This window comes from Engystomops pustulosus, chromosome 4 (genome assembly GCF_040894005.1).
Source record: "Engystomops pustulosus chromosome 4, aEngPut4.maternal, whole genome shotgun sequence".
Lineage (NCBI taxonomy): Eukaryota > Metazoa > Chordata > Amphibia > Anura > Leptodactylidae > Engystomops > Engystomops pustulosus.
Window position 1 is genome coordinate 202719821 of NC_092414.1, and position 25402 is coordinate 202745222.

Sequence of the window (25402 nt, forward strand, 5' to 3'; positions counted from 1 at the left end):
GGACCTCCACCGTAATATCAGGACCTCCACCGTAATATCAGGACCTCCACCGTAATATCAGGACTTCCACCGTAATATCAGCACCTCCACCGTAATATCAGCACCTCCACCGTAATATCAGGACTTCCACCGTAATATCAGGACCTCCACCGTAATATCAGGACCTCCACCGTAATATCAGGACTTCCACCGTAATATCAGCACCTCCACCGTAATATCAGGACTTCCACCGTAATATCAGGACCTCCACCGTAATATCAGGACCTCCACCGTAATATCAGGACCTCCACCGTAATATCAGCACCTCCACGGTAATATCAGCACCTCCACGGTAATATCAGCACCTCCACCGTAATATCAGGACCTCCACCGTAATATCAGCACCGCCACGGTAATATCAGCACCTCCACCGTAATATCAGGACTTCCACCGTAATATCAGGACCTCCACCGTAACATCAGGACTTCCACCGTAATATCAGGACCGCCACCGTAATATCAGGACCGCCACCGTAATATCAGGACTTCCATCGTAATATCAGGACCTCCACCGTAATATCAGGACCTCCACCGTAATATCAGGACCTCCACCGTAATATCAGGACCTCCACCGTAATATCAGGACTTCCACCCTGATATCAGGACTTCCACCGTAATATCAGGACCTCCACCGTAATATCAGGACCTCCACCGTAATATCAGGACCTCCACCGTAATATCAGGACTTCCACCGTAATATCAGGACTTCCACCGTAATATCAGGACCTCCACCGTAATATCAGGACTTCCACCGTAATATCAGGACCTCCACCGTAATATCAGGACCTCCACCATAATATGTGTTGTTCACAGGCAAAGCTGATGTCTGAGAAGTACAATTCTTCTCTGCTACATCATTGGATCCAGTCTTTCCTGAGAACTGGATGGACTTTTATTAATTCCTCTCAGTCTGTAGGACCTGTCCTCTCCTTTCCAGAAGAGATAGTAATATGGTCACCATTCATCTAAATGACCTACTGTAGTGATGGTTTCCAGTATAAGATTAAGACAGGGGTAATAAATGTCACCAGACCACAGTGACTGGGGCAATATCTGATGCATCTTGTATGATATAAAGAGTATGTCCATGACTCGGACCTCCACCACTTCTTCCTAGGTTGGTCCTTTAGGTTAAAGGCAATGATCCTCTATAATATGGTTACATCAAGGCGAGCTACTATAGCTTCCCTTATCAGTAGACCTGACCCAATGATATATGCTGGAGGGCAAGAGAGCGAGACTCTAAACAGTGAGACAGAGTGGACATCTTAAGAGTCGAGGGAAAACCACTCTACCAGTTGGACATCTGTCCAATACCATTGTCCTTGGAGACCCCATATTGAATTGGGTTGCAGTACAGTGACTATAATGGAGTCCTTCCTGGTGGGAACTCCTGAGGTTGAAATCAGTCCACTAGGAGACCACCGTTACGATTGTGTTATGTGTATTCGGTAAATCTGTTGAACATCTGTGTCTTACTCAGGAGACCCTCTTGTAAGAAGGAATTTATCATAAGACTTCAGTGTGTGACCTCATGGACAAACCTTGGGTATGATTGAGTAAAAAAATGTCAGAATGCTCCATTGTGAGATGGAGACAATTTCTAGGGAGAACATTTCTCAACTTGTCACCGTTTAATCGTTGATGGATTTTCACTAGTTTTGTGTGACGGGCGCAAGTGTTCCCCATCATGTCAACCCATAGACTGTTATCGATTCCAGGCCATAGTTCCCTGGGAGGTTCAAGATGATCCTTAGGGAAGTCCATCAATGTCAAACTGATGGTGGTCTGACTCCCAGGAGTTCATAGATCAGGTGTTTGTATTGGCTGTGGAGTTTAGTTCAACACTGAGGTCTTGGAGACCCTTTAAAGATAACTTCTTGCCTTTGGTTGTTAGTGAGGACAACTGGAACAAATAGAAAGGGGGGCCTAGGGAAGAGCCACCAAAATGGATATCTGTAAGAGAAATAGTGGGACCACGTTGTCTTCTTCTGGCCACCTGTACAGCTATATTAGCTTAGAGACATGAAGTTATGCCTGTAGTAAGAGTTTCCTCCACTACCATTGGCACCCCAATAAAAAACAGTAACCAGTTTTGTGGGAACCTGACTTTATTGATGTCCCCATCGAAGTGTTCTATAACAAAGCTGTGTATATCGACCCCAGAGATCAGAAGACAATGTCCTTTGGTGACAACCTCAGAACTTTACTTCTTGTCTGAATTACTAACATTGACATTGGCCACCATAATGACTCAGTACCTGGCAGAAGTCAGAAAAGACCCACAAGGTCTTTAAAATCTCCTGGTAGTGCAGCCCCAGGCTTTGGGCTTGTATATTCAAGGCCTTGATCCTCATGGCAACCAATCACAGTGTAGCTTATATTTCATTATAGCAGTTTAAAGAATGAAAGCTGTTCTTTGAATGGTTCCTACCAACATTAGGTTTGCAGGAGGTCGGCACAGACCTCGACCCATTTTCCTTAATCATGCCCTATTTAGGCCTCACAAGCCCCATCTTGTGTCACGGGAGAATGCTACATGTTGGTAATACTCCCATAACCAGGACATGACTGGCAGATAAAGTGCAAACAAAACCGGTAACTGACTAAATACCAGGGGGATGTGGGAGATTTGGGGACAAGGGGGTAAGTATTAGTTTCAGGGATATTCTATAGTAAAAAAGGAGAAAAATTGTAGGGTCAAACTACCAAGACCTTTAATGATCATAAGAACGAGGGTCCATATGCTCCTTGTTGTTATAGGTGCACAGATCAGAGGTCCTGCTTTGGACACGGGTCTCGGGGACTCTAGTTCTCATCATCAATGACCCCGTGACTGAACAAGCACAAATCATTCTTATCCTGCTGATAGGTGTTATGTTTTTTGTATTGAATGACCCCTTTAAGGCTTCACCAAGCCTTGATCATCTCCTGATACCGAGTCATCACTGATCTCCAGAAGACGAGGAGAAACAAGTCCTCTGCAGATACGTTGCATGACTGAGCACTTTTTAATTTAGTCGGATTCCACGTTGCTAAGCAGAGGATGATGTCTGAATGTCAATCCCATGAGGCCTCTGGTCCCTGTCCCCATGGAGACCCCAAGGAAATGCAGACTTCTGAGCATTATGAAGGGCCTGGGGTCCCCCCACCGAATGTTTGTGGGGTCACTTTCTCTATAGTTTCTGGCCTACACATTTAGTTTTTTGAGACTTTATCGTTGCCATGAGGGAGAGCAATGTGAATAACAAACACTGCAGGCTATGTAATCCTACCCAGCACCTACCCAGGGTTCATAGGGGAAGCCCCGACACCTAGGCTTTTTTTAAAATACAATTTTAAATACAACTTTTTTGCCAAAGTTTTCCCCAAATCCAGTGGGTTCATACTGTACCAACACATCACTCTACAAGTATCCACCAGAGATCAGGGGAACAAGAGCTGCGGTATATACCCCCCCCCCCCCCCCATGTACAAGAAAATCATTTATTAGGAAATAATAGTTACTAAAAAATACCACTACACAAATATTAGTAATGAACCTGTGAATAATTATCAACATATTACTACCATACAGTCATTGTATATTACTATACAGTGATTATATATTACCTCTATACAGTGATTATATATTACCTCTATACAGTGATTATATATTACCTCTATACAGTGATTACATATTACCTCTATATAGTGATTATATATTACCTCTATACAGTGATTATATATTACCTCTATACAGTGATTACATATTACCTCTATACAGTGATTACATATTACCTCTATACAGTGATTATATATTACCTCTATACAGTGATTATATATTACCTCTATACAGTGATTGTTTATTACTTTTATACAGTGATTACATATTACCTCTATACAGTGATTATATATTACCTCTATACAGTGATTATATATTACCTCTATACAGTGATTATATATTACCTCTATACAGTGATTACATATTACCTCTATACAGTGATTATATATTACCTCTATACAGTGATTATACATTACCTCTATACAGTGATTACATATTACCTCTATACAGTGATTATATATTACCTCTATACAGTGATTATACATTACCTCTATACAGTGATTATATATTACCTCTATACAGTGATTACATATTACCTCTATACAGTGATTACATATTACCTCTATACAGTGATTACATATTACCTCTATACAGTGATTATATATTACCTCTATACAGTGATTATATATTACCTCTATACAGTGATTACATATTACCTCTATATAGTGATTATATATTACCTCTATACAGTGATTATATATTACCTCTATACAGTGATTACATATTACCTCTATACAGTGATTACATATTACCTCTATACAGTGATTATATATTACCTCTATACAGTGATTATATATTACCTCTATACAGTGATTGTTTATTACTTTTATACAGTGATTACATATTACCTCTATACAGTGATTATATATTACCTCTATACAGTGATTATATATTACCTCTATACAGTGATTATATATTACCTCTATACAGTGATTACATATTACCTCTATACAGTGATTATATATTACCTCTATACAGTGATTATACATTACCTCTATACAGTGATTACATATTACCTCTATACAGTGATTATATATTACCTCTATACAGTGATTATACATTACCTCTATACAGTGATTATATATTACCTCTATACAGTGATTACATATTACCTCTATACAGTGATTACATATTACCTCTATATAGTGATTATATATTACCTCTATACAGTGATTATATATGACCTGTATACAGTGATTATATATTACCTCTATACAGTGATTACATATTACCTCTATACAGTGATTATATATGACCTGTATACAGTGATTATATATTACCTCTATACAGTGATTATATATTACCTCTATACAGTGATTACATATTACCTCTATACAGTGATTACATATTACCTCTATACAATGATAAGATATTGGGGGTTATTTATCGTGCTCTGGCATATGAAGAGACTATGGCTTCTTGATGTATCCGGTGGGGGCCATTGTTTATTTCTATGCCATTCCCATATGAAAATTGGCTGCCTACTGCAAGTGTGCAGGCGCAGGGCCAAGAAACCCTGATAAATACCCCCACGATCAGAACCAGAACTGAACTTTGCGGTTCGTTTCTGCTAAACACTTCATAATACCACTATACTGTGATTACATGTTACCGCGATACAGGAGGGTAACTAGGACAGTTCCATAGTTATTTTGAAAGTGGTCCCGAACTCCCACAAAGGTGTAGTTAGGCTTTACATTACCTGGGGCAAGGCCAAGTTTAGCACCTCTCTCTCGTAAAATATACTGGGTCAGGTTGTTCTACCCCCCTCCCCCCATGCGTAAAATATGGTAGCTGACAGTATTATTATGTATTACAATTAGGCCTGTACAGCAGTCATAGTGATGACAATTAGGGGTGCTTTAGGCCAGACTACTTTAGGCCAGGGACAGACAGCGCAGAATTTTTTTGCCTACATCCAATATGTCGTAAAGTAAATTTTCACTTTTTCCCATGTTATCAGCCATTCAGAATACTGTGCTGGGAGCCCCTCCCCCTCCTCACTGACCCGACTGCTTCACTAAACCGGAAGCTATTGCAGATTATAGTAGAGTTAATTAAGCAAGGATTATGGAGAATTTGCTGCACATAATGTAATGCTGTACATCTCCCTTTCTCATTCTTTCCGCTGCTCTTCAATCTTTATTTAGTGCTCTCTCAATAAACTCCAGGCCGGGCCCCCTGACCCTGTAGGCCCCGTAGCACCTGCTATGGCAGCTGCTGCGGTAGTTACAGTGATTACCATCATACCATGACTCATGGGGCTTCTGGTCAGTGCCGCCACAAAGCTGGAACCAGATGCCAATTGTAGTGTGTAAAAGAATTGTATTATGGCTATGTCCAGTGGGTGGCCGGTCATGTTGGGGGTTGTAGTGATCTATGTATAGGGTATAAAAGAATTGTATTATGTTTGTCTACAGTGGTCGGTCATTTTGGGGCCTATTGTTATATATGTTTATAGTATAACAAAATTGTAGAGTGGTGACGTACAGTGGTCGGCCATTTTGTTGTAGCTCTCGGTCCCCTTCCTTTCCTACATGGCTCTATGTCTCTCATCTGACTAATCTAGCCCGGGCCTGGTTTGTCGCTGTAGGGCTTGTATTACTGCTGGCTTGCTGCCCAGGACTGATAAATGATGATGGTGTTGGTGGGGGGCGTCATCGGTCTGTGAGGGATCACCCGTGAGAAACAAACACAAGGGAATCCTCTGTGCAATGAACTTCTTCTCTGTCTGTCATGGAGCAAGGACAAGATGAGAAACATGACAGAAAGAAAAGAAAGGTCATAGACAGATAATGATTTAGAAGGAAAAACAGAGAGACGCACACAAAGGGGATTATGTATAGTGATTAATAGAACGACCAAACAGTGGCGTTGCTGATGGCAGCCATGAGTGTTGCTAGGGGCAACAAATACAGCAGTAAAAATAAGTCTTTGATACTCTGCTGATTTTTCAAGTTTTCCCACCTACAAAGAATGGGGTGGGGGGGTCTGTAATTGTTATCGCAGGTCACTTCAACGGTGAGAGACAGAATCTCTCCAGATCTTTAAGACTTCGGAGCTCCCTCCAAAGTGCTTCTTCTGGAGCCGCTCCTTAGTTGCCCTGGTTGAGTGTTTTGAGTCATTATCATTTCTGGAAAACCGAGCCATGACCCATCTTTAATGCACTTACTGATGGAAATATGCTCTCCATAAGGAGAACTCTTACTATCTGACCTTACTGATGGTAGAAAGTTGTTATCCAAAATCTCGCGATACTCGGCCTTATCTATCCTCCCTTCAATACGATGCAGTCATCCTTTAAAAAAGCACCCCCAAAGTATGGATTTTCCACTTGTTTTATGATTTGGACAATAAAAAATTATCTCATCTGACCACATGACCTTCTCCCATGTCTCCTCTGGATCATTGGTGAACTTCAAACAGGTTTTGAGACTATGTTCCCAGTTGGCTTCAGGCCATTGACCAAGTCCACCCATGTAGTTCTGGGCTGATTCCTCACCTTTCTCAGAATCATCCTTACCCCACGAGGTGAGATCTTGGATTGAGCCCCAGAACATGGAAGACTGACATCTTGTGGTTCTTCAATAATCGTGCCAACAGTTATTGTCTTTTCACCAATAGTCCTGTAGTTCTTCCAAGCCTTGTGCAGGTCTACGATCTTGTATCTGATGTCCTTAGACAGCTCTTTGGTCTTAGCCATGGTGGAGATGTTGGAGAGTGACTGACTGAGTTTGCGGACAGGTGTCTTTTATATAGGTAACAAGTTCAAACAGGTGCAATTAATACAGGTAATGAGTGCAGAGTAGGAGGAGCTTCTTACAGTTCTCGGAGAGACAGAATTCTTGCTGGTTGGTTAGTGATCAAATAATTATTTCATGCAATACAATGCTATTTATTTAATAATTATACTATGTGATTTTCTACATTTTTATAAGATTCTGCTTCTTGCAGTTGAAGTGACCTACAATAAAAATTACAGACCTCTCCATTCTTTGTAGGTGGGAAAACATCCAAAATTGGCCTCATATCAAACACTTGTATTCCCTATTCCAATAAAAAGTTGAGGTGAAATTTATTTCTTGTCCAGCAATGTTTTGGTGTACAACATCTTTGTCAAGGTCCTTGCTAGGTCCAGGAGCTTGTACACAGATATTTTTGTCCCTTTGCTTTTTGTTGTGTTTTTGCACCTGACTGACTACAGGGTGGATGAGACACAGGTAGAAGTGCTATGTAGTAACTCAGAGGTAACGATCTGCTCCTTCCAGAACTTCATGGTGACTTTTTACAGCTGTGACCTATCGCTGCTGTATTCGCCCCCTGATGTCTTCAATTTCAGGCAGTACATCTCCACACTATGCCCCTAAAGATACCACAGTCCCCTACAGCATAGTATCACCTGGATAATAACACTGTGCTCCTAAATAATACATACCATTCACAATACCACTGACCCTCAAAAATTACTGTATTGTTATATAACTAGAGTCCACCTTAATAAATATTGATATACCGTATGTTGGTTCCAAATTAAATTCAGACCCTCTATAATTTGCAGGGTTTGCAATGTATAATGGCAGTAGTATATATTATTATTATTCACTATATAGTCGTTTGTAAATAATAGATATTGACCTTATAATAAACTGGGCCAACCATAATGAAAATATATATATTGCAGAAATGACCACATGATATATTAAGACCTCCACAGAGCTCTTAATTCGTATGGGTGCTAAATATATTATTATCATAGGGGGTCTCTGTTTTGGGATTATATAGTCACAGTACCATCATCGTAGACAATAATGTCACAGTGTTCCAAAGGGTTCAATATAGTTACAGCGTCCCCACAGTAGTCAATACAGTCACAGTTCCCCCACAGAAGCCAATATTGTCACAGTGCCCCACAGTGGCCAATATAGTCACGGTGTCCCACCGTAGCAGTCACAGTACCCCCACAGTAGCCAACATAGTAACGGTGCCCCACAGTAGCCAATATAGTCACAGTGCCCCCACAGTAGCCAATATAGTCACAGTGCCCACACAGTAGCCAATATAGTCACAGTGCCCCCACAGTAGCCAGTATAGTCATAGTGCCTCACAGTGGCCAATATAGTAACAGTGTCCCCACAGTAGCCAATATAGTCACAGTGCCCCCGCAGTAGTCAATACAGTCACAGTTCCCCCACAGAAGCCAATATTGTCACAGTGCCCCACAGTGTCCCACTGTAGCAGTCACAGTACCCCCACAGTAGCCAACATAGTAACGGTGCCCCCACAGTAGCCAATATAGTCACAGTGCCCCCACAGTAGCCAATATAGTCACAGTGCCCCTACAGTAGCCTATATAGTCACAGTGCCCCCACAGTAGCCAGTATAGTCACAGTGCCGCACATTAGCCAATATAGTCACAGTGCCTCCACAGTAGCGAGTATAGTCACAGTGCCCCCACAGTAGCCAGTATAGTCACAGTGCCGCACATTAGCCAATATAGTCACAGTGCCTCCACAGTAGCGAGTATAGTCACAGTGCCTCACAGTGGCTAATATAGTTACAGTGCCCCCACAGTAGCCAGTATAGTCCCAGTGTCCCTAGACCAGGTGACGCAGGGACCTCTTTATGCTACTTGTGGCAGTGCATTGCAGTGCATTTAGGGGAAAGACTTGTACACGCTGCAATGGTCATACATAGTACCAGAATCTTATAAACGCATGTAGTAACAAAACACATGGTCAGAACACTAGGTGGCGCACCTCTCTGGGTGGCCCAATTCCTTAGCACTGTCACTGGCCCCATAAGGCAGCTCCATTAGCATTGGTGGTGGCCTTGGGCATAGGAGAAGGGTTAAGGAAAAGTTAAATGCAACAAGCTAGGAGCACAGCAGTGTGAGGACAGGCCCTCAAGATAACACAGCTCTTCAGGGTCAAAACCTGACAATGTCTGCAGTAGGAGGCTCATACATGCTGACAGTATCCTCTCAATCCACATCAGGCTGATAAGATCTCCGTACGAGGCTTTGGAATATGTTGCGGCTTGATCCATACCTATGACAGTGACCTTTGTTCTGGGTCAACATCTCCTTTAGTCATAGAGCATAACATATCAGTGTCCTCAAGGGTCTATCTCCTAGAGGTCAAAGAGCAAAGGCAGGGAGAAGGTGGTGATCATGAATGACCTCACCTGCCAGAGAAGGTTCTCCATCATCCATCACTCTTCTCATTGACCGACCATAGCACAAAGAAAACCCGGACCTAATAGACGCCGTTCACACTCCCATTGTTCTGTGCTGTAATATTAGGACCCAGATCTAATTCTACCTAATACCTTGCACTTCTGTTCACCAGAATATTCTGGAACTATGTGAATATGGACTATTAATATAGTAAATGTAACTGTAACAGACCCTCAGCTTTGAGGTGTATACAACCGGGGCCATTATGCCGGTGGCAACATAGGATTATACAGGATCAGGATCATAAATTCTCTGTGACACAGACAAATCCTCCGGCTCTCAGTCACACACGTCACAGCTGCCGTGGGATTAGGCCGAGCTGTCACACTGTTTACAGAATGCTAGCTCTCGCAGTTATCAGCCCCTCTGTTATTCCTCCTGTAACGTTTACTGCTCCAGGCTGGAAATACCTCAGAGATCTGCAGGTCCCAGCAGCACAGAAGTATGTTAGATACATATTTTAGCCGTAATTTTAACCCACAATTACAAAAGGATCGACTGTGAGAAATAACCACTGCCGGGGTACAATGGCTCGAGTGGTATGAGGGGTATATCCTACCTGCATATATCTATATCATATATCTCATATCTATCTATCTATCTCTCATCTATCTATCTATCTCACATCTATCTATCTATCTATCTATCATCTCACATCTATCTATCTATCTATCTATCTATCATCTCATATCTATCTATCTATCTATCTCCTATCTATCTCACATCTATCTATCTATCTCCTATCTATCTCACATCTATCTATCTATCTATCTATCTCATATCTATCTATCTATCTATCTCACATCTATCTATCTATCTCATATCTATCTATCTATCTCATATCTATCTATCTATCTCATATCTATCTATCTATCTATCTATCTCATATCTATCTATCTATCTATCTATCTCACATCTATCTATCTATCTCATATCTATCTATCTATCTATCTATCTCATATCTATCTATCTTATATCTATCTCATATCTATCTATCTATCTATCTATATCATATCTCTCAATCCATTATCTATCTATCTCATGTCAAATTCAAAGAAGTTTTATTGGCAGGAGCCAGGCAGGAGCCTGTGCCGCCTGGACTCCATGGCCATGTTGTGGGCGATCAGTCTGTCGCGGGTCAGGATCTGATGATCTCCCGGGTCTGGTTGTTTCTCCAGATACAGGTCCAGTCTCTTTGTAGACTCTGGTAGATCTACGGTGGCCCACCAGTGACTGATATAGTCCTCCTGGGCCTTGCTTTTCTTCACCATGACGTTGGCTATGGAAAACTGTGTCTGTCCATGTTTGGGCCTGGCTGGATTTGGGTTCCCAGCTTCTACCAGACTTTATGGTGGAGCCTATCTCTCTCTTACTAGGAACCTGTTAGGGCAATTCAGGGCACTAAAGCACCCACAGGTCCTTATAGTTGAGTGCCCTGAATCGCCCAGGTTCCTACATGGGCACACTAAAAAAAATATTTATACTCGCCTTCCCTCCTGAGCGCTATCTATATCAATTATCTATATCAATTATCTTTGCTAAGCTCACAGAGCATTGTCATTGTGAACAAGTCTGCAACAAACTCTCAGCTGTGCATCGTGTAAGAACTCCACATGATAGATGTATACCTTACATATGACATGATTGTCATCTGATCTAGGTTTGGATGGGTTTGGACATTCATCCATGAGCCTTTCGACCCTCTGTGGAAACAAGCTTGGAGTCTGTTCCCATTATATTGCATGTTTGTCAGATACACATCAAATGTATGTATGGAATGCAATACTTAAATTCTCCTCCGGGGGAGCTGTGGGGAAATTGAACACTTGCTTCCAGGAACCGCCACCGATAATCATAGAGACTCCAATCTATGTGATGCCCCAATTTATTATTATTTTTTTGGGAACTTTTTAAGAATAAAAAGCTGTCAAAAGTAGATTTCCCCTTTAAAGGATTTCTTCGGAAACATGCCGTTTCCATTTCTTCTGAGAAGAAATACTTAAAATAACAGGGGAATTGTGTGATAAATCTGCTTGTGAGTCACCCTGACATGTTCAGCATAGAAGTTATTGAAAGGAGGGGGGAGAAAGTTTGCTCTGTTATTCTAGGCAAACGTCAGACTTCAAAAGGGTTAATATGTAAGGCTTATAGGGCCACTCTGATGTATATAGGATGTATATGTAAGAGATTACTCCACCCAAATGTCGGCTTTGTATGGAGGTCAATGAGATGTATGACAGCTTCAGGAGGAGCCCGATCCTATGCTGTTTCTTCATATCTACACAGTTATCACAGTATCTAATATGTTTGATATTATCATTATAGCGCCCCCTACAGTGATGGCTGCTGGTGGACAGGGACATCCTGTTCCTTGTTAACCTAGAATCAGTCTTAGTAATATCACAATGATGAGCTTACCTGCCCTCTATAAGGAGAGCATTGCTGGAGACACCTACTTGTGGACAACCTACTTACTGTACATGTCCCTTTTCCAGGATGTTCCCATTAAGTGGCCAGTAGGACTAAGGTTTGGGGTCAGGAGAGTTTCCAACTCATACAATGGAAGGTTCAATGAGAAATTGGGGGTCATTTAAAAAAAAAAATGTGTTGCGGCGCTTGCACTTACCTTCACTCAGCCCGGCTCGGTGAACTCCAGCTCGTTCCGATGCTCTTCAGTGCAGCAGTGCCACCTGGTGGACGGTGGAGGAACTGCCTTAATAAATCCCGGCCGGACCCGAATCCACCGCAGAGAACGCGCCGTTGGATCGCGAATGGACCGGGTAAGTAAATCTGCCCCATTGTTTTGTTTGGTGCAATAGGGAAATTTTCAGGCAGTGTCTATTGTTGGGGACATCTTCTAGAGTTGTAGAGATACAAAAAGTTCCATCGTTTTTCTTATGCCAATGTGAGATCAGAGTCGATTTGCATAAAAAGTTGAGACTTTTTGAAGAGAACGTTGACAGAAGGGAAAGAAGGATTGTGACGGCAATAAAAAGCAAACTTGTCGCAATTCTAGAGATGCAAATATATAACATATTTAAAGAAGAAAACTGAAGTAAATTCAATGTCACATCCTCCTATCATATTTCCAGATCTATAGTGATCCAATAGATTAACAAAATGGGGCAAATTTACTTACCCGGTCCATTCGCGATCCAGCGGCGTGTTCTCTGCGGTGGATTTGGGTCCAGCCGGGATTCACTAAGGTAGTTCCTCCGACGTCCACCAAGTGGCGCTGCTGCGGTGAAGTCCGCCGCGGCCCACCGAAATGCACTGAAGTTCACCGGCCTATTCCTGGTGAAGGTAAGCGCGAGTCCAGCAACACTTTTTTTAAAATATGCAGCGGTTTTTCCGAATCCGTCGGGTTTTCGTGCGCCAAAATCCCGGGGCAATACAGGGCAAATCGGAAATGTTCGGGTAACACGTCGGGAAAACGCTAATCGGCCCTTAGTAAATGACCCCCAATGTCTTGCAGGCATCTTAAAACATCTGACTGTTTATTCGGGGATGTTAAGATCTTGTATTAGCGCTCTGTTAAATTTCCTGTCAGGGGAATATGGTGAATTCCAAAAAATAGCATTTGACATATCAAACAATAGGTCCATTCATTTAAATTAGGCAAATTGAGTCCAAAAAATTAGCCACTGGCTTCTGTTTGACCTGATTTCCAACAGTTTTTTACATTTCTTTTTGGAGGACACAATTGTGTGGTCTACAGAGTTCACAACTCAAACTTCTGAATCCTATTTGGCTCTTTGCGGGGGGAACCGGTTTGCTAAAGAAAAGTTCACAATAAGGATCTTAGACATTGACACTTCCACACAAATATGATGCTCATACCCAACGTTGATGAGCTAGACAGTAGCCGGCCATTCAAAGAACCACAGAAGAAAACTTTACAAAAAATGTGATGTGGCCCTTCAAAGCCCAGTTGGCCCACTTATTGGGAACAAATGTTCATAGCTCGTTACCAATAACTTTCAAAAATCTTGAAAAGGTTTTTTGGTGTCTGTTCGCAATTCGGGACTAAACAAAAAAATAAAAAATTTTGGTTAACTGCCCCCTTTGACAATTGTCAAGATACAGATGGTAACTATCCAAAATGGATCAGGCTCGTAGAGTTGATCTTTCACAGCTCTACAAGGTTGTAGGGTATGGTTATAGCAAGGGGATCCAGACCATCATCTTTGGTGTAGATCTACCATGTATACAGCTGAAGACTTCTTCCCATCTCCCAAGACAGAGCCCAGATACTGGTCATGTATGATCAGCTCAATCCTCTCACGCCTTCTAGATAACGGCTGTTTCTCACCTGGAATATCACGTTGTGAGCCTCTGGGAACTAGACCTAGATGTGAAGGTCAACTTGGTTCTCCGAGACTCTCACCCATGGTTCAGCATCTTCCCATATATTGATTGTGACAGCGGTCACTTCCTGCATATTTTCGACTTTTTGGCACGCGGCCTGTAAACAATATTTCTGACAACCACAAATTAAACATTGGCAATTGGTATTTCAATTGAACTAAACAGAGGGATTACTAAGAAAAAAATATGGGTGGGAAAGCTGGACTGAAAAAGAGGAATTTCCGAGAAGAAAAGATGTATTTAGGAAGGGACGGAGGGTTTGATGTTGGGGTAGACTGCTTTTCTCTTACTGCTAATCTTCTGCAGGCCTGAGCTTGCCGTAGACTACATGGAGAAGGGGTTTAGTTACGGGACGCCTGTAGCTGCACATTTCCTCTATTGGAAGCTAGAAAAAATGTAATAAAGGGAATACTTGTCCAATGAACCATAACCTGTAAAGTGCACCTGCTGTCTCAACACAGAAAGGAGTAGCCATTCATGTAACACCACAATTGTGATTGTTATGAGGCTCGGGTAATGCCCATGAACAACCATGAGCCACCACTTGACATGCTCAAGGTCTTTGACTAAAGTTATGCAGATTACTAGTAAGACATATGTCTCATGAAAGCATATGGAGCCATACTCTACTTTTTCAAGACTAGGAAATTGGTAATATGTTGTGCTAGGACAACTCTTCATTGCTGGAGGTTCAAGGTTCCCTAGAGGTTCCTGGCACAAGCACCGATAGGCACATTAAAAGAACCTTCATGCCATCATAACCCCTCTATACTCATCTATGTTTATCCAGGCATGGCAGATCAACCATTTCATCAACGTGATCATGCACGATCATCTCACCTGAAGTGCAAAAGTAATGAATGAAGAGAGCCACCACCAGAAGACTCTACGGCAGTGATGGCGAACCTATGGCACGGGTGCCATAGGTGGCACTCAGAGCTCTTTCTTTGGGCACCCAGACTGCCTCCCCAGAACGGAGTTTACCAGATAGGACTCAAATATTTCTGCATACCCAGACAACTTGAGATGCTGCTCTCAACAATCTTTTAAAGGAAACCTACCAGTTCAAATGGTAGGGGTAAGCTGTAAATTCCGGTGGTTACTTTCATTAGTGTTATTAACCGCTGTATTGTGGTTTAACCCCTTAAGGACCAGGCCCTTTTTCGTTTTTGCGTTTTTATTTTTTACTCCCCACAATTTTTCCGTGTACAGAGCTATGTGATGGCTTATTTTCTGCGTAACAAATTGCACTTCGTAGTGATGGTATTAAATATTCCATGCCGTGTACTGGGAAGCGGGAAAAAAATTCTAAATGCAGTGAAAATGATGAAAAAACACATTTGTGCCATTTCTTGTGGGCTTGGTTTTTACAGCTTACACTGTGCGCCCCAAATGACAGGTCTATTTCATTCATTAGGTCAATACGATCACGGGGATACCAAATTTGTATAGGTTTTATAATGTTTTCATACATTTACAAAAATTAAAACCTCCTGTACAGAAAAAAAATTCTTCATTTTGCCGTGTTCTTGCGCTAATAACTTTTTCATACTTCGGTGTATGGAGCTGTGAGTGGTGTCATTTTTTGCGACTTCTGATGACGTTTTCAATGCTTCTATTTTTAGGACTGTGCGACCTTTTGATCACTTTTTATAGAATTTTTTCTATTTTTCAAAATGGCAAAAAAATGCCATTTGCGACTTCGGGCGCTATTTTCCGCTACGGGGTTAAACGCAGTGAAAAACGGTTATTATATTTTGATAGATCGGGCATTTTCGGATGCGGCGATACCTAATGTGTTTATGATTTTTACGGTTTATTTATATTTATATCAGTTCTAGGGAAAGGGGGGTGATTTGAATTTTTATGTTTTTTTAATATAATTTTTTTTTTTTTCTTTTTTTTATTTTTTTTTTTCACTATTTTTCAGACTCCCTAGGGTACTTTAACCCTAGGTTGTCTGATTGATCCTACCATATACTGCCATACTACAGTATGGCAGTATATGGGGATTTTGCATACCATCTATTACAATGTGCAGATCGCACATTGTAATAGATGGCCTAAAACATGATAGCCTCGGATCATTGTGTGATCCGAGGCTGTCATGGCAACGGATCGCCGCTCCCCGGTGACGTCACGGGGAGTGACGATCGGAGCCAAGATGCCGGCGCCCACGCGCCGCCGGCTCTTTAATGCCGCCGGCAGCTTTGCCGGCGGCGATCAAAGGGTTAACACCTGCGATCGGTGCAAGCACCGATCGCGGGTGTTAGCGACGGGCATTTGCTTCATTATGAAGCAAATGCCCGGTGAGTATGAAGAGGGCTCAGCCCGTGAGCCCTCTTCATACTCCCCCATGCGCAGTAAGACGTAAGGGTACGTCTTATTGCGCTATGGGGTTAAACACTTTAAAAAGTTTATAGCTGAAGCTGCTTCGGCGCCGCGCGCGACCGTGTGCGCGCCTACATAGGAAGTGCCGGAGACGTTGCGTGCAGCGCCAAAGCAGCTTCAGCTATAGACTTTAAAAAGTGTTTAAACCGCGATACAGCGTAAAACTAACGAAAGTAACCACCGGCACCAGCTCAGGGTATTTACAGCTTACACCTACCATTTGAACTGGTAGGTTTCCTTTAAGATCTCACATCTTTGACAGATTAGAACTGCAGGAGGCGTGAGAAGGTGTGAACAGGGCTGGATTATCTTTGGAGGTCCCCTTGCCCTCCTGCTTTCAACTGTATTGGTGTCCTCATGGGGTCGATTCAATTGAATGTTGTGGAAGAACAGGGAGCAAAATGTTATTGTTTAAATTGTCATGGCACTTGATGGAAAATAAGTGGGTTTTGGTAGTAGTTTGGGCACCTAGTCTCTAAAAGGTTCGCCATCACTGCTCTACGGAGATCAAATGGGTTGTTTTCAAAATTGCCTGATTCTTTTCTCCTTTGATATTTTCCAGCAAAGAAGAGTTGAGAGCGAGGAGGCCAATTATATGTTGGATGATTGGGCAAACCCAATGAAATTAACTTTACATAAGAGAACAGTAGGGAGGCTTCCTATAGACTTGGATATATATCGATGATCAATGTTGAACTTCCAATATGGCCAATTTACAAGTCACACCAAAACCCCTTCATCAACAGTGATGTCTATTCCAAGGATAAATCAATATATACTCATGGAAAATCCCTTCAATTCTGTAAAGGTCTATCTTTGGGGCTCATTGTTAACCCACATTTCACGTTGCATTAAAGTAGTCCTAATTTTGAGGTTCTTTAAATTTTTGCCCTGAAGTAGAATATGGCTACTTTAAAAGCCCCAATGACTAAAGTACTATAGAAATATTTGATAAATTGATATGACAAGTCCAAGCGCTTTTGAGGAATTTCATAACATTGGAGCTCACTATTTGGATTAAGAGCCCCTACAATGAGCACAGTACAGTAGGCCAGTCTCTGCAGAAATGTCAATGATGAGATCATGATGAAGATGTCACTTGTTGGCACATAGCCTTGATTTATATGGGTGGGCTGGATGCCGTCCATGTAGCATCTATTGCATGAAATAATTGCTTCCAAACCATGGGTTTTATTTGGATGTCCTGTATATGAGAATTACGGATTATTAGTAGAGGCCATCAATGAATAATGGTGGGAGTTGGACCTATAGGACCTCATGACTTATACAGTACAGGCTGCTGTACCAACCCGGTTCACACAATCCCCGTCGATTCTGAGATTAAAGGCACATTGGTACTTCTTTGGTTACCACATGCTCCTTTGAGAATAATCTTTCCCTCGAAATTCTCTGCCTCTTCGTATTATGTGGAAAAATAGGATTATTAAATTGCCTGATTTGAAAATATTTAATCAAAAATAGTCTAATTGTAAACTGGATCGAACACAATAGGAAAAGGGTATTCTGGTCACAAGTAGCTAAGAAGTAGCACCCAATGTCAGGCAGCAGCTGCTAAAGCAAGCAAGATTTTAGGGTAAATAAAAAGAGTAATAAAAATATGAGATCCCAATGTATTGTTACCTATAGAAATCTCCAAAAACAGGGTTTTTAGGTCTATAAAGGATGTAGTAGAGCTAGAGAGGGTTCAAAGACTGGCAACTACATACTAAGGTAGAAAGCTGAGTAGTAGTCCTCGATGTCAAGCAGCAGCTGCTATAGCAGAAATTTTTTTTAAAATGTAACAAGAGTAATCCAATGTATCCATCTTAAGATCGAATTTAGAATTATGTTTTGGGCTCAGCTTATATAAATGATAAAGAGAGGATGATCTGCTGAACAAGTGGGATGGAACGTGTGTCGTAAAGCTGGAGGGTTAAATTACCAGATTAGTTTATGTGGGAAAAAGACGCCTTAGAATCTTTCTGCTTCCTTTGCCGTACTCTGTCCAATACCCCAAAGAACACTTGACCAAACATTGACCTGTACTTCTACAAAGTGTTGGTTAGACCTCCATGTAAATACATACTTAAAGGGGTCTTCTAGGAATGTTCTTTGGGTGGCCCTACAACTAGCCCCGGCATCGATTTGCATGAAAAGAGCACAAATTTGGCTCCATGCCCCTGTTGTAAGAGCCGGGAACCATCACTGTAGCTGTGGGTTCTATGTAAATTTGAAGCTTGTGATATGGCACTGCCACAGTCGGCACATGGCATATTGGTCACATGGTCCCCATGTCTTCCCGCAATGGGTCCTTACCTTCCCTCAATTATTACAGGGTTGTTGTAGTGATGCCATTTCGCAGATGCCATACGGCCCAGCCTTCCATACATGCCAGGGCTAATCCTAAGTCATTACAATGGTGGGTTCTCATTGGCCGACACAGAACAATAAGCGGCAGAACGCTGCAGGCAGTAACTGGAAACCAGTAACAATACATACAGTGTACAGAAGAAGATCCAAAGCTTGTTATAGCATTCCTTTATACGTCTGAAGACACAAAAGCATCTTATTGTGGGTCAAGGCTCGGAGGAGTCACAACATGTTCTCATGTTAGCGCTGAGCACAAGACAAGGAGCCGTATTAACCTCTTCTCTCCTACCTCTGTTGTATTAGGTACATAAGTAATTGACAGCAATCCCAAAATCCTAAAACACCATAGGATCACCAACCACCCAATTACACAGAAGAGAAAACTTGGCTGAACCAAGATTGCACCAGGAGGCTCTGCCGTGAAGTCCTCCCATTTCTTCTTCCTAATCTTTATGTCCGGAGGAGAGATAAGCCATTGTTAGACATGTCCGGCCAAGTATACACATATATGTATTGCAGAAATAGCTGTTGGGTTCCAGTTCAAAATTTTTAATCTTTCTAGTAGTACAACCCCAGGCTCTGGGCCAGTAACTCTTTGTCTCTCTACATATATCTCAGCCTAGATGTAAGATTCGGTGAAATCCAATCATAATCGTTATGTAGAACACCCTGTCATCTTCATCTACCTTGGAGAGGTGAATAGGGTACTGTCAAATGTGGCGCACACAATGATTTAGGATGACTCATCGGGTAAAGTTAAGAGGAACGTTTATTACTGGTCTCGGAACACAACGCGTTTCAGAGTATTAGGAACTCCTTTCTCAAGTGATAAGAGACTGCTGCGCAGGGGGTGGGACATCTGTTGCAGCGGCTAACCCCCTGTGCGGCAGTCTCTTATCACTTGAGAAAGGAGTCCAAAGGCAGCACCTCTGACATTCCTCACCGGTCCAAAACATCAAATAGTGTTGTGCCTAATCCAGCACAACCACATCCGGTGAGCCTCTCTCCAACCATCCTATTCAACAAATATCAATTGTTTATCCAAACAATACTACTCTATGAGCGCTGTCTGGTCTTCCCTTGTTTGCCTTCCTATTCTCCCATCTTCATCTTCCTTGGCAGTAGGGGTTGTACCAGATTTTACTCATGGAGAGTGCCAAATTGTTTGGGGACCATCAGCGAATCAATCCCTACTCCATTGATACTAAGTATTCACTCATCATATCAGGATTTACTCTGGGGAAAATAAGTGTTGTTCTTCTGACTTTGAAAGTTGTCCCACCTACAAAGAATGGAGGGGTCTGTAATGGAGGGGTCTGTAGTTTCAACTGTGAGAGACAAAAGATCTAAAAAAAATCCAGAAAATCACATTGTAGGATTTTTAAATACCATAATTAATGAGCATTTTAGCACATGAAATAAGTATTTGATACAATAATAGATAACATAACCTAATATTTGGTAGGGAAACCTTTGCGTGTTATTTCACAGGTCGGTCATTTTCCTGTAGTTCTTGTAGTTTGCACAGCAGCAGGGATTTTGGCTTCTCTCCTTCAGTCAGATCTTCAATATTTCGGGGCTGTCACTGAGCAACACTGAGTTTTATCTCCCTCTAAAGATTTTCATTTGGGTTCAGGTCTGGAAGACCCAGCCACGACCCATCTTCCAAGTTCTTACTGAGGGAAGGAGGTTGTTGGGCAAAATTTTGTTTTGGGGGTTGTACCCATCCTTCTTCTTCCTCCACGATTGGAGTTGATACTTTTAAGTTCTATATTTGTCTCGTCGGACCATGTGACCTTTTTCCTTGCCTCCTCTGGATCATCTTGATGGTCATTGGTGAACTTCAAGCCTGGAAGTTCAGAGCCATCAGTATAAGGCAGAATTTTAATACATGATGACATACTTACAATGTCCTGGGATGTCTGAATTAGAATATGCAGTGTTAGGGACTCACATAGGTTAATGCAGAAATGTTCCTTAAAAAAGAGTTTCCTAGATTCTACAAACATGGCTGCTTACTTTTTAAACACAAGGCAACACATGTCCATCTTATTCACTAGACCGAGCGTTAGGTCTAGACAATACACACCATCTTTACACATAGTATTCGGCATAATAATTTATATTAACAATATTCTATATTGTTTTTATATTGAAAATTTCTGGAATTTTCCAATATACTGTTTGTATCAGTTCCTCGTGGTTTTCTAGATCTCTGCTTGTTGTTTCCCTGCTGTTATGCAACAGGAAGCTTCATTATTTACTTCCTGTAGATAAACACAGGAGCATGGTCATGTGATGTCACCAGGGCGGCCATCATTGGGAGTTTAGTGTAACTGTCTTCAGGGGCCCCAAGGAGGAGAAGTCACAGAAAACCTTTCTACGGTTTGTGTTGCATGACACTTAGAAAACCGTGAGGAACTGATAAGTAAAGCATATTGTAAAATTTTATAACTTTCATTTTACAAACAATATAGATTATTTTCTGGACTGTGCATAAACGTGGACACTGGTAAAATATGCAAAGTTTTCAAGGATGGGATAAGGAAAACCACGCCTCTTTTAGCTTCCTTGTAAGGCAGCTACCTTGACATCAAGCATGACCTTCAGGAAGCCTTATGATATGATGCAGGATTAAAACCAATCCAGTATATCCAGACTCCCAGCTGTAGGCAGCACTGTTTCAACCTAGTTGGGTCTCTTCAGTACAGTGTAGGGAACTGGTTTGGCTTAGTGAGAGGCTTGTGACTAGAGTCAGGAAGTAAGAGTTCTCCTTATGGGGACTGCCAGTTAAGGCCGCAGTGTAGGCGTATGGAGTCTTATAGCCATGGATCGGATAAGGAAAGCCACGTCTCTTTTAGCTCCTTGTAAGGCAGCATCCTTGACATCAAGCATGACCTTCAGGAAGCCTCAGATCATGATGTGGGATTAAAACCAAACCAGTATATCTATACCTGAAGGAACAGACTCTCGACTGTAGACAGCACTGTTTCGACATAGTTGGGTCTCTTCAGTGCAGTGTAGGGAGCTGGTTTGTCTGAGTGATATGCTTGTGACTAGGGTCGGGAAGTAAGAATGGACGCCCTTTTAAAGCCTGCCCTATAGATTGCCCAATCCACCAGGAGCACACAATTTTAGATAGGTAGGGTTTACCTTATGCTCTCCTCATCTTTGGGCCTGGACATTCGAAATTTCCTGGGACTATTGCTGAACTTTAGGATTGTTGGCCACAATACCGGATGTAACTGAGTTTCTAGAGGAAGCCGCCATGTTTTTTCTATTCCAATACAACCTTCATCTCTTAACACCTCAAGCGTTGACAATATCCAATTTTCTTAAACTTCATGAAAACCACAGAAGCCAAAATATGAGAAGTTGTTTGATGGAATCAATGGAATATACAATTGACCAGCCTTTGACACTTGACCAGGCTTGGACTATAAGATGATCAGTGGGCCCAGGTAGTAAAACAACATTGGACCCCGGAGGTCCAGGAAAAGATAACACAACATTGAGATGGCTCAGTTCCCAGGGTTCAATGGTAAATGGGCCCAACAAGAATAATTTTATTTTGAGGGCCCAACGAACCCAACTCCAACACTATATTTGACCATCCATTTTCCGAGGCCTGTCCATATACACAGACATACTAGGTCCACTTTTTAGGTGCTCTGCCCTCAGACTTGGCTAAACGTGTCATACACATGTAGCCTGGGCCAACCACAGTTTTCCAACCTGACTGATCTAGCCTGGATGGAAAGAAGTTTCATGTCTACAGTCACCTACTGTAGGTTGAAATATTTTCCGGAAATATGGCTGAAGTCCGAATCAAACTTCTTGTGGGACCTTCAAAGGTCCTGAAAAAGCTCTTGTGTACATGTGTATTGAGAACAAGAACAGATGTACAACGATTCATGGGTGAAGGTCCTTCTAAGGTCCTTGGTTGGTGGTTTGGGTGGCCATGGGCCTTGGGCTACCGTACAAACCTCCTATACTTCTACTTCAACTTCTACTACTGGTTGGAGTTGGCGCCTGATGACTTTTTTCGTTGTGTTCTAATCTTTACGCCATGTTGTTAGCTTCATTGCCCGGTTGTCCACGTGATTCTCAGTTGGGCACTGAGTGAATAGTCAATTATTATAAATGTCTGCAGGGGTTCCGCCATAATAACAATTGTTCTCCGATTTATTACTAGTCTGTTTTCTATCTTCTTGTGGTTTTATTGGAGTATTATCTGTTATTGGTGTAGGAAAATGTTATGTGTTCTCTTAGGAGGTCACGGCCATTGCAATAGCTGAGATCGTACATCTCAAGTATTGTTTCTTCTTTTAAAGACCACAGAATGTTCTATGCTGTGTTTGGATTTCAGCTGAGATTAAAATCTGGATGTTTACCCTAATTATTTCCAAAATCTGTTCTGGACAGAGCTAATAGGATGTGCCGAAAAAGACAAAATGATTCCATATTAGCTTTGGATGTTTTACTGATCTCATAAACTCAGCATGGGGGGAAGTATTATAGTAGTTATATTCTTGTACATAGTGGGCAGTATTATAGTAGTTATATTCTTGTACATAGGGGGCAGTATTATAGTAGTTATATTCCTGTACATAGGGGGAAGTATTATAGTAGTTATATTCTTGAACATAGTGGGCAGTATTATAGTAGTTATATTCTTGTACATAGGGGGAAGTATTATAGTAGTTATATTCTTGTACACAGGGGGAAGTATTATAGTAGTTATATTCTTGTACATAGGGGGCAGTATTATAGTAGTTATATTCTTGTACACAGGGGGAAGTATTATAGTAGTTATATTCCTGTACATAGGGGGCAGTATTATAGTAGTTATATTCTTGTACATAGGTGGCAGTATTATAGTAGTTATATTCTTGTACATAGGGGGCAGTATTATAGTAGTTATATTCCTGTACATAGGGTGCAGTATTATAGTAGTTATATTCTTGTACATAGGGGGCAGTATTATAGTAGTTATATTCTTGTACATAGGGGGCAGTATTATAGTAGTTATATTCCTGTACATAGGGGGCAGTATTATAGCAGTTATAGTCTTGTACATAGGGGGCAGTATTATGGTAGTTATATTCTTGTACATAGGGGGCAGTATTATAGTAGTTATATTCCTGTACATAGGGGGCAGTATTATAGTAGTTATATTCTTGTACATAGGGGCAGTATTATAGTAGTTATATTCCTGTACATAGGGGGTAGTATTATAGTAGTTATATTCTTGTACATAGGGGGCAGTATTATGGTAGTTATATTCTTGTACATAGGGGGCAGTATTATAGTAGTTATATTCCTGTACACAGGGGGAAGTATTATAGTAGTTATATTCCTGTACATAGGGGGCAGTATTATAGTAGTTATATTCTTGTACATAGGTGGCAGTATTATAGTAGTTATATTCTTGTACATAGGGGGCAGTATTATAGTAGTTATATTCCTGTACATAGGGTGCAGTATTATAGTAGTTATATTCTTGTACATAGGGGGCAGTATTATAGTAGTTATATTCTTGTACATAGGGGGCAGTATTATAGTAGTTATATTCCTGTACATAGGGGGCAGTATTATAGCAGTTATAGTCTTGTACATAGGGGGCAGTATTATGGTAGTTATATTCTTGTACATAGGGGGCAGTATTATAGTAGTTATATTCTTGTACATAGGGGGCAGTATTATAGTAGTTATATTCCTGTACATAGGGGGAAGTATTATAGTAGTTATATTCTTGAACATAGTGGGCAGTATTATAGTAGTTATATTCTTGTACATAGGGGGAAGTATTATAGTAGTTATATTCTTGTACACAGGGGGAAGTATTATAGTAGTTATATTCTTGTACATAGGGGGCAGTATTATAGTAGTTATATTCTTGTACACAGGGGGAAGTATTATAGTAGTTATATTCCTGTACATAGGGGGCAGTATTATAGTAGTTATATTCTTGTACATAGGTGGCAGTATTATAGTAGTTATATTCTTGTACATAGGGGGCAGTATTATAGTAGTTATATTCCTGTACATAGGGTGCAGTATTATAGTAGTTATATTCTTGTACATAGGGGGCAGTATTATAGTAGTTATATTCTTGTACATAGGGGGCAGTATTATAGTAGTTATATTCCTGTACATAGGGGGCAGTATTATAGCAGTTATAGTCTTGTACATAGGGGGCAGTATTATGGTAGTTATATTCTTGTACATAGGGGGCAGTATTATAGTAGTTATATTCCTGTACATAGGGGGCAGTATTATAGTAGTTATATTCTTGTACATAGGGGCAGTATTATAGTAGTTATATTCCTGTACATAGGGGGTAGTATTATAGTAGTTATATTCTTGTACATAGGGGGCAGTATTATGGTAGTT

The 25402-nt window shown here is 41.3% G+C and overlaps 2 protein-coding genes across 4 annotated transcripts in view; one reads left to right on the forward strand and one right to left on the reverse strand.

Annotated features, from left to right (window-relative positions):
- Positions 1-25402, reverse strand: part of RDH8 (retinol dehydrogenase 8) — a 192369-nt gene that overhangs the window by 81649 nt on the left and 85318 nt on the right. The gene's annotated exons all lie outside the window — the stretch shown is intronic.
- Positions 1-25402, forward strand: part of COL5A3 (collagen type V alpha 3 chain) — a 111340-nt gene that overhangs the window by 11707 nt on the left and 74231 nt on the right. The window lies entirely within an intron of this gene.